This window comes from Bufo bufo, chromosome 3 (assembly GCF_905171765.1).
Source record: "Bufo bufo chromosome 3, aBufBuf1.1, whole genome shotgun sequence".
NCBI lineage: Eukaryota > Metazoa > Chordata > Amphibia > Anura > Bufonidae > Bufo > Bufo bufo.
The window spans coordinates 284287465-284306324 of NC_053391.1; the positions used below are offsets into that span (position 1 = coordinate 284287465).

General features: G+C 44.3%; 1 protein-coding gene across 1 annotated transcript in view; it reads left to right on the plus strand.

Moving 5' to 3' along the window:
* The window catches only part of TNNI1 (troponin I1, slow skeletal type), a 320788-nt gene that overhangs the window by 172685 nt on the left and 129243 nt on the right, over window positions 1–18860 (plus strand). The gene's annotated exons all lie outside the window — the stretch shown is intronic.

Below are 18860 nucleotides of genomic sequence, written 5' to 3' on the forward strand. Positions count from 1 at the left end.
GTATAATTTTTAACTCCCTGCCTGCCGCCGTTCCCTCAAAATAAAGACTTTTATAATATGCTAATGAGCCTCTAGGTGCTAGTGGGTCGTTGCTTCAGCACCTAGAGGCTCCTTCTTCTCACCCTTTGACATGCCCATGTCCAGTTGATTGACGTCCTAGTTCTCCTCAGTGCCCCGTAAATCCAGCGCCTGCGCTGTCCTCTTTAGTATTCGGCGCAGGCAGTGAAGGACGCTCTCCTCCTGCCGGCTTCACTCACTGCGCCGAATAGTAAACGGGACGGGGCAGGCGCTGGATTTTACGGGCACAGAGGAGAACTAGGACGTCAATCAACTTGACAGGATTATAAAAAAGAAACTGGCTGCACACCATTATACATACAAACAATAGAGCTGGGGATCATTGTAAATAAATGTGGAACAATACCTACTATAAATGAGTCAATGGAAGCTCTTAGCGCACATATTTGATCAAACGTGTGTTGGGCCAATCTACCAGGCGTCAAGGTGGCTTCCGCAGATGGGTCCCTAACACTAGTATACTGTCTCTCTTTGGACTTACCTAAGCCTACAATATTCAGGGCAGTGTAGAAACCAGCTACATAAGTACTCTGCTCAGAAGCCCCAGGTAGATGGGCGTGTTCAGTCCAAAAGAGGCGCTACCCTCAATTAATACTACAAGAAAATTTAGACTAGAACCTTCAGAATTCTTTTTTATAATCATGTTTGCTTCATGGATATGCACCTGTAATTCTGAAGGTTCTAGTCTAAATTTTCTTGTAGAATCAACTGGACATGGGCGTGCCAAAGGGTGAGAAGACGGAGCCTCTAGGTGCTGCAGCAACGCCCCACTAGCACCTAGAGACTCATTAGCATATTATAAAAGTCTTTATTTAGAGGGAGCGGCGGCAGGCAGGGAGTTAAAAAAACCATACAGTTATGTTCTCCTGAAATTAGCACATTGCTAATGTCTGCCAGATACATAACGATTTTTCTGATGACAAACCCTTTAAAAGGATGATATAGAAGAAGTAAAGCCAGTAAAAGATGAGGATGGTCATCATTAAGACATGGCCCCCCTAAGAGGTGCAGACTGGATGGTGTTGGTTGGCACTCTGGCACCGGAATTATAAAGGCTTCCATCTTATTGGTGTTGAATTACGTATCTTATCTTACTTTACGGCTGATGTAGGAATACGTAAATGTAAAATAAATAAAACTGAAGCAGAATAAGTCTCCCTGCACTCTTCCTTCTCCAATATTCCTTTATTAATCATTTTCAGCAACACTATCCCTAGCACATGAGCGCTTGCCATGTTTCTCCCTATGCTCAGCTCACAGGACAATGGTGGAGACCGCATGGGATGAGGGTTTTATGGGGCTGTGACTAGTGTTGATGGTGAATATTCTAATCCTGGATTTTTATCGCAAATATCGGCACTTCAAGAATTTGCGAAGATGTAGAATATAGTGCTATATATTCGTAATTGCGAATGTTCTAGATTTTTTTTCATCAGTAACTTCCCTTCTTGCTTGTTGGCCAATGAGAAGGCTGAAATATCTTTGTCAGAGCTTAGCAATATCCCTAGCAACCAATAGGAAAGTTGCCTACCCCTTTCTATATAAAAATCCCCAGCCGCCATTTTCTGCAGTTTTTTGTAGTTCTGAGAGAAAGAGCAGTGACATTGCTGTGCTCTGTGCTTTCATCCGGCTCCTATTCCTTATTCAATTACATTAGATAGTTAGTTAACTCATATATATAATACAGATAGTTAGTGGGAGATAGATTCCAGTGCAGGGGGTTAGGTAGTGTGATAGGAATTACTGTTTCTCTGCTGTCCATACATACATGCTACAGACATAGTGCTGTGATGTCACAACAATACTTAGTGCACCAATCAGTAATTAGTGATGCGAGGTAGGGGCAATATTCGAATTTGTGATATTTCACAAATATTTAGTAGAATATTTGTCATATATTCGCGAATTCGCTATTATTTTCCAAGCTGCTAGAAGTTTCCTGAGACTGGAGAAAATGGATGGCATGGCAGAACATTAAAATGGCTTTGTATGCAGATAGAGTGTTCCAATATATTCACGATTGCGCTAATCGGCAATTAATGATGCGCATATTTTGGCGCAATACATGAAACTTCACATTTTAGCAGGCCTGACTACATATTACTGATTGGTGCATTATGTATTGTTGTGACATCACAGCACTATGTCTGTAGCATGTACAGTTGCAGGAAAAAGTATGTGAACCCTTTGGAATGATATGGATTTCGGCACAAATTGGTCATAAAATGTGATCTGATCTTCATCTAAGTCACAACAATAGACAATCACAGTCTGCTTAAACTAATAACACACAAAGAATTAAATTTTACCATGTTTTTATTGAACACACCATGTAAACATTCACAGTGCAGGTGGAAAAAGTATGTGAACCCCTAGACTAATGACATCTCCAAGAGCTAATTGGAGTGAGGTGTCAGCAACCTGGAGTCCAATCAATGAGATGAGATTGGCGAGCTTGGTTAAAGCTGCCCTGCCCTATAAAAAACACACACCAGTTCTGGGTTTGCTTTTCACAAGAAGCATTGCCTGATGTGAATGATGCCTCGCACAAAAGAGCTCTCAGAAGACCTACGATTAAGAATTGTTGACTTGCATAAAGCTGGAAAGGGCTATAAAAGTATCTCCAAAAGCCTTGCTGTTGATCAGTCCATGGTAAGACAATGTCACGGCGGACAGGATATCAGATACACAGAAAAATAAACAAACAAGTTTCTAGGCGAGAAGCTGGGGATCAAGGTCACCTCCTGACAAATCCCTAACAGCTCTCCCTATACTGCTATGCCCACGTTCAGACCCTTAAGGTGGGAATAACGTGTCCTCGTGCCTGGGCTGAAAATACCCTAAAATCCAGAAGATGGTGAAAGGGGGATAGAGGCAGCCTGCTCCCTCAGAACCTGGAGGGGGAAGGCGTCTCTCTAACAGCCTAGACAGCAAACCACAAGAGAACAAAAACCAACTTATCTTTTCTGAGCAGGAACAGCCAATCCTTCCTTCCTTGCTTTCACAGAGCCAGACAGAAGCTATAACCCGCACGGAACACTGGGAGTGGGTGTAATTTAAACTGAAACCAACGACCCCACCCAGTGCACCTGAAGGAGGCGGATCTAGCTCGACTCCAAAACAAAACAAAAGGCTAGACACGTGCTGCTATTCTGGCAGACCTCTGCACATAGCCTGAGCGGGCATGACAGACAAATTGTCTATAAATGGAGAAAGTTCAGCACTGCTGCTACTCTCCCTAGGAGTGGCCATCCTGTAAAGATGACTGCAAGAGCACAGCGCAGACTGCTCAATGAGGTGAAGAAGAATCCTAGAGTGTCAGCTAAAGACTTACAAAAGTCTCTGGGATATGCTAACATCCCTTTTAGCGAATCTACGATACATAAAACACTAAACAAGAATGGATTTCATGGGAGGATACCACAGAGGAAGCCACTGCTGTCTAAATAAAACATTGCTGTACGTTTACAGTTTGCACAAGAGCACCTGGATGTTCCACAGCAGTACTGCAAAATATTCTGTGGACAGATGAAACCAAAGTTGAGTTGTTTGGAAGAAACACACAACACTATGTGTGGAGAAAAAGAGGCACAGCACACTAACATCATAACCTCATGCCAACTGTGAAGTATGGTGGTGGGGACATCATGGTTTGGGGCTGCTTTGCTGCGACAGGGCCTGGACGGATTGCTATCATCGAAGGAAAAATGAATTCCCAAGTTTATCAAGACATTTTGCAGGAGAACTTAAGGCCATCTATCCACCAGCTGAAGCTCAACAGAAGATGGGTGTTGCAACAGGACAACGACCCAAAGCATAGAAGTAAATCAACGACAGAATGGCTTAAACAGAAGAAAATACGCCTTCTGGAGTGGCCCAGTCAGAGTCCTGACCTCAACCCGATTGAGATGCTGTGACATGACCAAGAAAGTGATTCACACCAGACAACCCAAGAATATTGCTGAACTGAAACAGTTCTGTAAAGAGGAATGGTCAAGAATTACTCCTGACCGTTGTGCACGTCTGATCTGCAACTACAGGAAAAGTTTGGTTGAAGTTATTGCTGCCAAAGGAAGTTCAACCAGTTATTAAATCCAAGAGTTCAATCCAAGAGTTCACATACTTTCTCCACCTGCACTGTGAATGTTTACATGGTGTGTTCAATAAAAACATGGTAACATTTAATTCTTTGTGTGTTATTAGTTTAAGCAGACTGTGATTGTCTATTGTTGTGACTTAATGAAGATCAGATTACATTTTATGACCAATTTGTGCAGAAATCCATATCATTCCAAAGGGTTCACAGACTTTTTCTTGCAACTGTATGTATGGACATCAGCTACACTATATCAGGATATAACCTACACTGACATCTCCCACTAACTATCTGTATTAGGCCTCTTGCACCCGACCGTATTGCTTTTTCAGTATTTTGCGGTCCACAAAAAACGGATCCGCAAAAAATACGGATGACGTCCTTGTGCATTCCGTTTTTTGTGGAACGGAACAGCTGGCCCCTGATAGAACAGTACTATCTTTGTCAGTTATGCGGACAATAATAGGACTATCTTTGAACGGAACGTAAAAAAAACTGAAATACGGAAACGGAAGGCATACAGAGTACCTGCCGCTTTTTTTTGCGGATCCATTGAAATGAATAGTTCCATATATAGTCTGTATACGGAATGCAAAAAACGGAATGTAAACGGGGAATTTTTTTTTTGTGTGCAAGAGGTCTTATACAGTGAGGAACAGAAGTGTTTGAACACCCTGCGATTTTGCAAGTTCTCCCACTTAGAAATCATGGAGGGGTCTGAAATTCACATTGTAGGTGCATTCTTACTCTGAGAGACAGAATAAAAAAAATAATTCAGGAAATCCCATTGTATGATTTTTAAACAATGTATTTGTCTTGCACTGCTGAACATAAGTATTTGAACACCTAAGAAAATCAGTGTTAATATTTGTTACAGAAGCCTGTTTGCAATTACAGAGGTCAAACGTTTCCTGTAGTTCTTGACCTGGCTTGCACACACTGCAACAAGGATTTTGGCCCACTCCTCCACACAGATCTCCTCTAGATCTGTCAGGTTTCGGGGATGTCGCTAAGCAACACAGAGTTTTAGCTCCCTCCAAAGATGTTCTATTGGATTAAGTCTGGAGACTGGCTAGGCCACTCCAGAACCTTGATATGCTTCTTACGGAGCCACTCCTTGGTTATCCTGGCTGTGTGCTTCGGGTCGTTGTCATGTTTGAAGACCCAGCCACGATCCATCTTCAATGCTCTGATTGAGGGAAGGAGGTTGTTGCTCAAAATCTCACAATAAATGGCCCCATTCAGCCTCTCCTTAATACAGTGCAGCCATCCTGTCCCCTTTGCAGAAAAGCACCCCCAAAGTATGATGTTACCACCCCCATGCTTCACAGTAGGAATGGTGTTCTTGGGATGCAACTCATCCTTCTTTTTCCTCCAAACACGACGAGTGAAGTTTAGACCGAAAAGTTCTACTTTGGTCTCATCTGACCACATAACTTTCTCCTATGCCTCCTCTAGATCATCCAGATGGTCATTGGCAAACTTCAGACGGGCCTAGACATGTGATGACTTGAACAGGGGAACCTTCTGTGCAATGCATGATTTGAAACCATGACGGCGTAGTGTTCTACTGACGGTGACCTTTGAAACTGTGGTCCCAGCTCTCTTCAGGTCATTGACAAGCACCACCCTTGTAGTTCTGGGCTGATTCCTCACCTTTCTTATCATCAGTGATACCCCACGAGGTGAGATCTTGCATGGAGCCCCAGTCCGAGGAAGACTGACAGTCGTCTTTAGCCTCTTCCATTTTCTAACAATTGCTCCATCAGTTGATCTATTTTCACCAAGCTGCTTGGCAATTGCCCCGTAGCCCTTTTCAGCCTTGTGGAGATCCACAATTTTGTCTCTGGTTTCTTTTGACAGCTCTTTGGTCTTGCCCATGGTAGTAGTTCGCGTATGACTGACTGTGGGGTGGACAGGGGCCTTTAAAGAGCTCAGACAGGTGCTACTAAGTTAGATTAATGAGTGGAGTAGAGGTGGACTTTTTAAAGGCACAGTAACAGGTCTTTGAGAGACAGAATTCTTGCTGTTTCTCAGGTGTTCAAATACTTATGTTCAGCAGTGCAAGACAAATAAATTCTTTAAAAATCATACAATGTGATTTCCAGATTTTTTTTTTATATTCTGTCTCTGAGTGGCAATGCACCTACAATGTGAATTGCAGACTCTTCCATGATTTCTAAGTGGGAGAACTTGCAAAATCGCAGGGTGTTCAAATACTTCTGTTCCTCACTGTATATATGAGATAACTAGCTATCCAATGTAATGAGTGGAAAGCACAGGCACAGCAATGACACTGCTGTCTCTCTCAGAACTTTAAAAAACTGTAGAAAATGGCTGCTGGGGATGTTCTTATATAGTAAGGGGTAGGCAACGTTCCTATTGACCACAAAAAAGGTAAATTCCAGCTCGGAACAAACCGGACAAGTCCTCTCAACATGAAAAATAAAAGGAAAGGTTCCAGTACTTCGTATTCCGGTTATTGCTTCGTCTTTATTTCATTACTGGTTGCAGATCTTGTGGAAATCACATCCCACCAGTGCAACAGGTTAACATGTTTTGTATGGGTTATGATTAAGAACTTTGGAGTTCAAAACATGTTAACCTGTTGCAATAACCGGAATACGAAGTGCTGTAACCTTTCCTTATACAAACCGGATTCCAAAAACGTTGGGACACTAAACAAATTGTGAATAAAAACTGAATGCAATGATGTGGAGATGGCAAATGTCAATATTTTATTTGTAATATAACGTAGATGACAGATCAAACGTTTAATCCGAGTAAATGTATCATTTTAAAGGAAAAATACGTTGATTCCAATTTTCACAGTGTCAACAAATCCCCAAAAAGTTGGGACAAGTAGCAATAAGAGGCTGGAAAAAGTAAATTTGAGCATAACGAAGAGCTGGAAGACCAATTAACACTAATTAGGTCAATTGGCAACATGATTGGGTATAAAAAGAGCTTCTCAGAGTGGCAGTGTCTCTCAGAAGCCAAGATGGGTAGAGGATCACCAATTCCCACAATGTTGCGCAGAAAGATAGTGGAGCAATATCAGAAAGGTGTTACCCAGCGAAAAATTGCAAAGACTTTGCATCTATCATCATCAACTGTGCATAACATCATCCGAAGATTCAGAGAATCTGGAACAATCTCTGTGCATAAGGGTCAAGGCCGTAAAACCATACTGTATGCCCGTGATCTCCGGGCCCTTAAACGAAACTGCACCACAAACAGGAATGCTACTGTAAAGGAAATCACAGAATGGGCTCAGGAATACTTCCAGAAACCATTGTCAGTGAACACAATCCACCGTGCCATCCGCCGTTGCCAGCTGAAACTCTACAGTGCAAAGAAGAAGCCATTTCTAAGCAAGATCCACAAGCTCAGGCGTTTTCACTGGGCCAGGGATCATTTAAAATGGAGTGTGGCAAAATGGAAGACTGTTCTGTGGTCAGACGAGTCACGATTCAAAGTTCTTTTTGGAAATCTGGGACGCCATGTCATCCGGACCAAAGAGGACAAGGACAACACAAGTTGTTATCAACGCTCAGTTCAGAAGCCTGCATCTCTGATGGTATGGGGTTGCATGAGTGCGTATGGCATGGGCAGCTTGCATGTCTGGAAAGGCACCATCAATGCAGAAAAATATATTCAGGTTCTAGAACAACATATGCTCCCATCCAGACGTCATCTCTTTCAGGGAAGACCCTGCATTTTTCAACAAGATAATGCCAGACCACAATTTGCATCAATCACAACATCATGGCTTCGTAGGAGAAGGATCCGGGTACTGAAATGGTCAGTCTGCAGTCCAGATCTTTCACCTATAGAGAACATTTGGCGCATCATAAAGAGGAAGGTGCAACAAAGAAGGTCCAAGACGATTGAACAGTTAGAGGCCTGTATTAGACAAGAATGGGAGAGCATTCCTATTTCTAAACTTGAGAAACTGGTCTCCTCGGTCCCCAGACGTCTGTTGAGTGTTGTAAGAAGAAGGGGAGATGCCACACAGTGGTGAAAATGGCCTTGTCCCAACTTTTTGGGGATTTGTTGACACCATGAAATTCTGATTCAACATATTTTTCCCTTAAAATGGTACATTTTCTCAGTTTAAACTTTTGTTCCGTGATTTATGTTCTATTCTGAATAAAATATTAGAAGTTGGCACCTCCACATCATTGCATTCAGTTTTTATTCACGATTTGTATAGTGTCCCAACTTTTTTGGAATCCGGTTTGTATTTTGCAACTTTCCTATTGGTTGCTAGGGATGTTGATAAGCTCAGACAAAGACATTGCAGCCTTCTCATTGGCCCACAAGTAAGAAGTAGGGAGGGATCATGGGTTCAGATGAAAAAAAATCTAGAATATTCGAAAATACGAATATATATGACTATATTCTAAATATTCACGAATTATCGAAGTGCCGATATTCACGATTAATATTCGCTATTCAAATATTCACGCCCAACACTATCAGTAATATCTACTCAGAGCCGATAAAATGTCGCATGTATTCCGCAAAAAATAGCGCAATTGCGAAAATAATGACTGGAGATATCACGAATTCTAGAATTCTATTATTTATTGTGAATATTATGCCCAAAATTTGTAAAATATTGCGAAAAAGAATATTGCCTATGTCGCTCATTACTAGCTCTGACATCACAGGGAATGGTTATTTGTGGATTGGCTGGCTGCATGGCATTATGGGTGATCCCAGGCTTCTTACTTTCACTTTATAACAGGTGCACCCACCATTTTACGAATAACGGATTTGTTAACACAAAACGCAAGGAAATTCGGCTTTGTTGTGAATTGAAGTTTTCTTAAGGCCCCTTGCAGACAAGCGTTCCTCCCGCAGCGAGTTTGCATCGCAGTACACGGCCTGACAGGATTCACATAGCATTGTATTGATTTATGATGCTATGTAACCCTTACAGTTCTGGAATGTATTGGATAACACTGGCATGCTGCCAGTGTTATCCAATACATTCCAGAACTGTAAGGGTTACATAGCATCATAAATCAATATAATGCTATGTGACCCCCGGCAGCGCTGGGAGCTGGGTCGGGAGCTACATTGCGGACTCGCTGCGGGAGGAACGCTCATCTGCAAGGGGCCTAAATTTCAGACCAAATTCTTCTTTGAATGCTTCGCTTAACTCAATAGTTATCAGGGCCACATTTATAGCTGGTGCCATCCTAGGCACCAAGTCTGAATACTTCCTATCGCTTCAACAGGAGTGACCAACACAAGTAGGCAGAGTCAACTTAAGTAGGTGGGGCTAACATAAGTAGATGGGTCCAGCAATACCATAGAGGGCCAGTATATTGTGCTACACTGTGGTATTTGGTTCTGCTGCAGAACCAAATATCACAGTGCAGCACAATATAATGTTCCAGCAGAACCAAATACCATAGTCTCACACAATATATTGCCCTAGCAGAACCAAATACTACAATGCAGCACAATATACTGTCCCAGCAGAACCAAATACCATGGTGCAGCACATTAAACTGTCCCATCAGAAGCAAAGCATGGGCACCACTGATAACCATAGAAACAAACAGTGTATAATGTGATGGAAAAATGAATCCAGCCAGCAAAGGAAGCAATATAGATAATAACAATACATTAGCAAGTAGCTTGTATTAACTTTCTCTGCGTAATAAATTCCAGTTGCCGAAGTTAGAGAACCCCTTTAAGAATGCACCCCATGTACTGCAGCAGACCCTCCTTGCATCCTTAATGGCTTGTTCACACGAACGTGCTGTGTTTTGCGGTCCGCAAATGCCATGTTTTGCGGTCCGGCAGAGGAGAATTGCTCTCCTATCTCCCCCTCCCTGTTCACTAATGAGGGATTACGTGCACCCAGCGTTACTGCTGCCAGGTTCCTGCTGGTGCACAGCTACCCCGACCAAAACTTCCCCCCGGACATGAATTGCGGATCCGCAAAACACGGATGCCGCCGTTGTGCCTTTCGCAATTTGCAGAACTGAACGGGTGGCCCATTATAGAAATGCCTATTCTTGTCCGCAAAATGGACAAAAATAGGACATGATCTATAATTTTTGCGGGGCCACGGAAGGGAGCAACGGATGCGAACAGCACACGGAGTGTTGTCCGCATCTTTTGTGGCCCCATTGAAGTGAATGGGTCCGCACCCAAGTCGTAAAAAATGCGGCTCAGATGCAGAACCAAACCACGGTCGTGTGAATGACTCCTAAGGATGAGGGCAGTTATAGTCATGCTTTCACTCTAATTGGCCCCTGGTCCTGCCCTGAGCACCCATCCTCTGTCTGGGATGATGACAACCAGTCACTCACATGCCTTGACTGAAGATAATGGTCCTCCTCATCGGCGGTGACGCTGGGGCAAGCTGGAAGGATCAAACTGCCGATCCTTCCTTCTCCTCCTCGGTGAGGCGGCAAGTTCCAGTGGAACAATCACACTCCCACTCTTTCGTTCTCCTCCTCAGGGTGGCGGGCAGGCGGCATAAGTGTGACAAACTGAGCGTATTGGTGGAGGCGAAGCAGCAGTTTGCCGTGCTCACCAATCAGCTTATCATCCAATGCTGCAGGACAGAGGAGAATTGCTCTCCTCTCTCACCCTCCCTGTTCACTAATGAATGACTACATGCACCCAGCGGCCAGCGATTCTGCTGCCAGTCTCCTACTGGTGCAAAGCTACTGCAGAGGCCAGATACGGGTTGTTTAATGTTCTGTATTTGTCATGACGCCAATTGCAGCGTGCACAGGGTACTACCCCAGGGCCCTTCTAGGGTGTTATAACGCATGTCCCAGCTTAGGAATGCCAGAGTGGTGTGTTGCCTATAATGTCTCTGTATGGTGATGATAATTGTGTCAACTGTGTCTCCTACCTGGGTACGGCCGGACTCCTGGCTCACTCGCAATAAATTGAGTGTAGTGATAGTAGGAGTAATAGAGGAATTTTGCAGCAGAAATGATGGTAGTGATAGTAGGAGTAATAGAGGAATTTTGCAGCAGACCTTTAGATGAAGTTCAAACTTTTCTTTACTGAAGATAACTTGTATCCAAACAGTATGCAGCTTTGGTCCTTGGTCCCAGCAGGTTTTGGCAATAATTGGCAGGAATAGAGGCTTCTGCTTTGAACTGTACCTTCTGCTTTGTGGGGATAGACTAGCTGAGGAGGAACGGCTTCTCCTAGGTCTCCGGACTTGACTCACAGATACTCTCAGGGGATGCTTTCTTCCTGGAATTCTGGAGGTTGTTTGCAACTTTCTGCTTTTTGTCATCCAGCTGAGCTGCAGAGCTCAGACTGGGAATTTGATCAAGTCTCAGCACAAGACTTGGTCCTTTCTGTCTTCCCTATGCAGGGGAAACTAAAACTGGTCCTAACTCTTTTTTTTCCTAGCTTGCTGCAGGAATACTTCTCTTCAGCAGGGGGGCAGAATAGAACAGGATTGTTCCACTCTAAACGGCCATAACATTAAGACTATCTCTACCCATGATGCTGCCACCTGCTGGTGTACATGGAAAATTACAAGGAAATTTAAATTTAACATAGTTTTATGTTTCAAAGATTTATTTAAGAGAAAAAGGCATCATAAATGCAAGTCATTATATAGAAAACGTACAGATTTTGTACAGTACAAGTAAAGTCATAAAATCATGACAACAACAATAGGAGATCAGACAATGATAATATAAATGGCAGTGCAATAGGGCAATAAAGCAGTAAAGAAGCTGCAAACATCTGTATGTGATCGTATAAGGCCCTTATGGAGCTATAACATCATACTATATCGAAAGTCCACCGAATGGGAGGAGGACAACCAGGGTTCCCAGAACTTTTCAAAGGTTTCGTATGTATCCATACGAATGGCCGAGAGTCTCTTGTATAGAAAGATTCTATTAATCCTGACTTTCACTGCTTGAAAACTCAAGGAGCTGGACCTCCATTTTTAAGCAATATGAATTCTGGCAGCTAGTAATATGTGCTGAGACAATTTGAATCTGGAAAATGTCAACCATGAAGGCTTGTCCCCAAGGAGGCATAGAGAGGGAGGTGGTGGATAGGTACAGTCCCAACACCAAGGAGAGCAAATCAACAGATTTTGTTCCAAAATTGCTGTACAAGTGGACATGACCACCAAGTATGAGAATGTACCGTCCACATCACATCCTGTAAAGCATAGGGGCAAGACCTCGGGATAAATACGATGCAGTCTATAGGGCACTAGATAGGTCCTATGGAGGACTTTTATTGACGTTTCCGCCAGAGTAATTTGCCATGAGTTCTTAGTCAAGGTCTGGGAATGAAGGTGCCACCTAGATAAGGAATATTCATCTTGAATATCCTCCTCTCAATCCTTCATGTATGGCAGTTTAACTCCTTCTGGCGAGGCGTTAAGCGCCCCATAAATTCTCGACAGTAATCCCCGTTAACACAGGGAGAAAGTGACAGACCGCTCAAAAGGGATAAAATCTAGAGTCAAGTAATTAGCCCTTAGAGAGTGAAGAAAGGAGAAGATTTGGTTACCATTATAAGATTCATTATCCGGGAGGGCATATTTTTCTTTGAAGTCAATTAGTGAAATCAATTTTCCCCTAACCAAAAACCTATGAAGAGAGGAAAACCTATTAGAAATCCACCACTGAAAAGTACCCGCCCGGAGCCCCGACGGGAAGGCCGGGTTTCCAAACCGGTAGAGAAGTGGCGTGTGTTTGGACTGTAACCCTGACTTAAAGGGCTTCTGTCACCCCACTAAACTCATTATTTTTTTTTTGTGTACTTATAATCCCTATCCTGCCATATTGCCATACATTATGTTATTAATAATTTTCGTTCAGTAGATTTAGCAAAAAACGTACTTTTATGATATGCTAATTACCTTTCTACCAGCAAGTAGACGCCCTACTTGCTGGTAGAAAGGTAATTAGCATATCATAAAAGTAAGTTTTTTGCTAAATCTACTGAATGAAAATTATTAATAACAATGTATGGCAATATGGCAGGATAGGGATTATAAGTACACAACAAAAAAAAAATAATGGAGTTTAGTGGGGTGACAGAAGCCCTTTAAACCTAACAGACCTCCATAGTAATAGAGAATGGTGAGATAATGGGGAATTGGACCGAATCACCAACGGTAGGGGGAGGGAAGTCCAAAGCAGGGCTCTCCAAGACCAAGGGGCGAGGAGAGACTGTTCAAGAGAGACCCATAGAGGGTGTGCTTCCGGTTGTAGGTGAGTCAAGAACAATTTAGCTAGTCCCGCTGCTTTGTAATATTTTACAAAGTCGGGGACTGAAAGGCCACCCTGTGACTTATGTCGACACATTATAATTCGGGAAATACGGGCTCGTTTGTTACCCCAAATGAATCTCATCACATCTATTTGCAAGCTCTGGAGATCTCTACTGGGAATTTGAACTGGAAGGGTCCGAAACAGATATAAAAGCCTGGGTAGGACCACCATTCTGACTATGTGTATTCTCCCAATCCAGGAAACTGGTAGCGAGCTCCAGGTTCTGAGGTCTTCCCTAATTTTGCGATATAATGGGAGGTAATTAAGTTTGCATATTATGCCTAATTGGGAAGGTATCAAGGTGCCCAAATACAGAATGTGGCTGGGCAGGTGTGAGAAGGGGAAGTTCTGTAAGAGAAGGGATTTTAGCAGAGGGGGAGTATTACATAACAGAAGTTTAGACTTCCTATGATTAATTTAAAGCCCCGAGGCTGCCGAGAAGGACTTCAAAAGTTGTAAAAGGGTCGGGAGAGATATGAGGGGGTTAGTAAGGGACAAAAGGAGGTCATCCGCAAATAAGCTAAGCTTATATTCGGTACCTCCCACCGTAAGGCCTGTAATATTTGGGTTATTCCTAATATAAATGGCGAGGGGCTCCATCGCAAGGGCGACTAAAGCAGGGGAGAGGGGGCAGCCCTGACGTGTACCCCTAAGGATCTGAATGGGGGCCGGGTGTGTAGACGGGAGTTTAAGGTATGCTACCGGGGTGGAGTAAAGGGAATGTACAGCTTGCAAGAAAGGGCCTCTTTTACCCATAAAATGCAGAACCTTATAGAGATATTCCCATGTGACGGAATCAAAGGCCTTTTCTATGTCTAGGGCCAAAATAGGAGTTGCCTTCTTATTAGCTACCTGTATTATATTAAGAATTTTCCGGATGTTATTGGGCGCCTCACTGTCAGGGATAAATCCCACCTGATCCCTATGTATAAGACTGGGAAGGAGGATACTGAGGCGTCGCGCTAAAATAGATGTAAACATTTTTGTGTCCAGATTCAATAGGGATATTGGTCTGTAATTGGTTGGCGACAGGGGGTCCCTTTTTGGCTTGGGGAAAACTGATGTTGGCAGCCAGGAAATCAGAATGGGGAACGTTACCCTTCAACAAATGGTTGCAAAATTTGGTGATATGTGGGGTTAGCACAGGAGCGAATTTTTTATAATAAAGGGCTGAAAGGCCGTCGGGGCCAGGGGCTTTCCCAAATTTCAGGGCTTTTATTGTAAATTCCACTTCTTCCACTGCAATTGCCTTACTCAAATAATTTAACGCTTCAGGTGTCACCTGTGGGAGCGGAATGGAGGCTATCGGTCTGTTCCTGACCAGCTCCCGGTTTCGCATAGAGCAGTTGGTAAAAGGCGTGAAGTGTCATAAATGGCTTCCGGGTTGGAAGTCACTTGTCCAGACCGTGAACGAATCTGAAACACTTGATTGATTTTTTGCTTAGCTTTTAATTGCCGGGCTAACATCTTGTCAGGTTTGTTCGCGTATTTGTAATAATATGATGCAGTCCAACGGAGGGCTTTTTTCGTATTATTTGACAGAATCAGGTTTATTTGCATTTTGGTGTCTTTCTCGCCTTGAGCAAATAAAGCGAGGGCGACCTCTGATGAGCTCGGACCAATCTACTAAGCTTGGCTTCTAAAGCTAGGAGGGTTGAGTTCCTTTCTCTTTTTAAATGGGATGCTTCCCTCATCAGTTGCCCCCTCAAAGGCTTTATGAGAAAGCCAAACCACTATAGGGTCTATGTCTGGGTTAGCATTGTTAGAGAATTTTTTTTTCATATCTTCCTGGAGCCGATCACGAATAGCGGGTCGAGCCAGAAGCGATTAATTAAATCTCCAAGTATATAGGCGACTGGTAGGAGTGGACGGAGTGAAGTCAACCATAATCATATCGTGATCGGACCAGGAAGCCACAATGTGTCTACAATATGACAAAAATGGGAGAAGAGATGTGGAAGCCAAAATGAGGTCAATACGTGTATACAGGTGATGGGCGGGGGAGTAATAGGTGTAACTCCTCTGTGAGCCATTGTGTTCTCTCCAGGTATCTGCAATGGAGAGTGATTCCAAAACCTTTTTGATATGGACCCCTTGTAAGGCAGAGCGTGGAGTATGAGGTGAAGAACAATCCAGTAAAGGATCCATCACAAAGTTAAAATCGCCTCCCCACAGCAGCTCATTATAATTAAGGGATTCAAGCAGTTGATGCATTTGAGTGAAAAATGTGACTGGCTCATCAGTTGGAGCATATACATTCAAAATACACATGATACGCCCTCCACATTCACCTAGTAGAATAATATATCGTCCATCAGGGTCAGTGATAGAGCGAGAGACTTGAAATGGGAAAGAATTCCATAGTAAGGTGACTACCCCTCTGCTTTTGGTTTGGAATGTAAAGGAGAAGAACCTGGTGTACTGAGGATGAAAAAATTTAGGATGGAAGGTGGACGTTAAAGGGTATCTACCACCACATTTTGACCTAATTAGCTGTCAGACACTAGCGATCTGCTAGTGTCTGCTGTACCTAACCATGCTATTGTAATTCCTTTCTCTGCAGCGGTTACCCTAAAAAACGTAGTTTTATTGGTATGCAAATGAGCCTCTAGGTGCTATGGGGTCGTCTTTTCAGCACCTAGAGGCTCCGTCCACTCACCATTTATGCCGCCCAGCGCGCTCCAGCCCGCCCCTCTCCTCTAGATTGACAGCCTACTCGCACCTGCGCCGTGTGCTTCTGTGTTCGGCGCAGTAACTGTTGGACTGCTCCCTGCGCCGTAATCGCCGCAGGCGCAGTGAAGATGCCGGCGCAGGGAGACAGTCACTGCGCCTGCGCCAAATACAGAAGCATGCAGCGCAGGCAGGCTGTCAATCTAGAAGAGATGGGCGGGCTGGAGCGCGCTGGGCGGCAGACATGGTGAGTGGACGGAGCCTCTAGGTGCTGAGAAGACGCCCCCATAGCACCTAGAGGCTCATTTGCATACCAATAAAACTACGTTTTTTAGGGTAACCGCTGCAGAGAAAGGAATTACAATAGCATGGTTAGGTACAGCAGACACTAGCAGATCGCTAGTGTCTGACAGCTAATTAGGTCAAAATGTGGTGGTAGAAACCCTTTAAGTGTGTATCCTGTAAACAAATTACATCAGGTCTATGTTTGAGATAAGAGGTAAACGCAGTCTTGCGTTTCTTCGGGGAATTGAAGCCCCTTACATTATGCGCTATGAACTTACACATAAGCCAGATGGTAACAGAGTTCTGCTTAGCTCAACTAACACTGATAGCCACCCTGCACTGGGAAGGGAAAAAGCAATGGTGATAACAAAGCACTGTTGAGTGCATAACAACAACATAAATGGCTGCGCCTAAAATGGCCAGAAAATACAGGTGGGTCATTTGTAGATACCAGGGGGGCAATATCTAACCCCGGTCCCACAAAAAGGGACCCAACATTGGATGGCAACATGCGAGTCTGATTCACTGTTTCCCTGCGTGATTACAGGAGAACTGTTCAATAAAGGGATAAAACATGATTCTGAGCACCATAGGAAACATATTAAGGAAAGGATAAACTTAAATTCGGTGTTGTTGAGGGTCATTGACCCTCTCCCTAGTCAGTAGGAAAGAGATGATCCGCAACTCAGTGTTCAGGATGCCGGCGACTTATTCACGGCTGAAATGGCGGCGGGAATCTTCGTCCAGACCCGAGCTGGGCCTTGGGGCCTTGGAGCCGCTATCGGTCCTTCCGGGCGTTCAACCGCTATGACGGCACGTTGTAGGGTTTCAAACCCCTCCGCTGGAGTATGGATTGTATAAGTGCGAGAATTCAATTAGAAAGAGAGGGCCAAAGGAAACCCCCATCTGTATCGCACTTAAGCCTGTTGCAGAGATTGGGTCACAGGCCTAATTTCCCTGCGTTTCCACAGCGTTGATGGTGCTAGGTCTGCATATAGGTGTACAGGAGGTGGGAAGTCCAGGTAAGTTGGGCATGTTTCGTGCAGTATTCAAGACCATGTCCCTCACCTCTTGATCATTAAATTTAAGGACAACATCCCTCGGAATGTCCGGAGAACGCGGCTTTCCCAGGGCTCTATGAATCCTGTCCAACCGCAGTTGGTTCGGTTGCACTTGGTGTAGCAAAGCTGCAAAGAGGGAGCCCATGGTAGAAGAGAGGTCCAGAAAGGATTTAGGCAGGCCCCTGATTCGTAAGTTCCTTCTCCTGGATGTGTTCTCCAGGTCTTCAAGCATAAGTTCAAGTGCCTGCAATTGTGCGGTGTGGGAATCAATGTCCTCCCTATCGACGCCTATGGCATCAGAAATCTCGTCCGTCCTGGACTCCAGGTCAGAGACCCTATTTCCCAGATCCTGTATTTGGCGAGAAAACTCCGCAACTGCCTGGGAGAGTTCAGTACGAAAGAGGGCTGCAATATATTTGTATAGATCGGCCTGACCTGTGTGCGGCACTTCCGGATCTAGGTGCAGTCCACTTTCAGTAGAGGAGGCCGGGCTTGTCGGGGACGCGGCCTGGGCCACCATGATGGATTGCTGCGTGCTTCTAAAAGATCTCTGGTAAGGTCTGCGATGGTGCCGGCGTACCCAGTATTTTAGATTTTCCCTTGCCACGGGTCGTCTTCTGCGTCCCCTGCATGAGAGCACTGAGCTGGTGGAGTCGAAGGAACGGTGCTTAAGACGGGAAAATGTCAGCGGTCATAGGCATATCTTCCCTGTAAGCCGCGCGCATGCGCCACCATTTAACATAGTTTTAAATGCACAGTTGTGAAGACATGAGCAAAATCATATAAGATGACAATATACAAGCTCTTAGAAGACAGTATCAGAGTAGAGACGTGTAGTAAGGCCTCTTTCACACTTGCATTGTCCGGATCCGTCGTGTACTCCATTTGCCGGAAGTGCCCGCCGGATCCGTAACATCGCAAGTGAACTGAAAGCATTTGAAGACTGATCGGTCTTCAAAATGCGTTCAGTGTTACTATGGCACCCAGAACGCTATTAAAGTCCTGGTTGCCGTAGTAGTAGTGGGGAGCGGGGGAGCAGTATACTTACCGTCCGTGCGGCTCCCGGGGCGCTCCAGAATGACATCAGAGCGGATTAATGCCTTTCAATGGGCATTAATTCCGGATCCGGCCTTGCGGCAAGTGTTCCGGATTTTTGGCCGGAGCAAAAAGCGCAGCATGCTGCGGTATTTTCTCCGGCCAAAAAACGTTCCGGTCCGGAACTGAAGACATCCTGATGCATCCTGAACGGATTTCTCTCCATTCAGAATGCATGGGGATAATCCTGATCAGGATTCTTCCGGCATACAGCCCCGACGACGGAACTCTATGCCGGAACAGAACAACGTAAGTGTGAAAGAGCCCTAACACAAC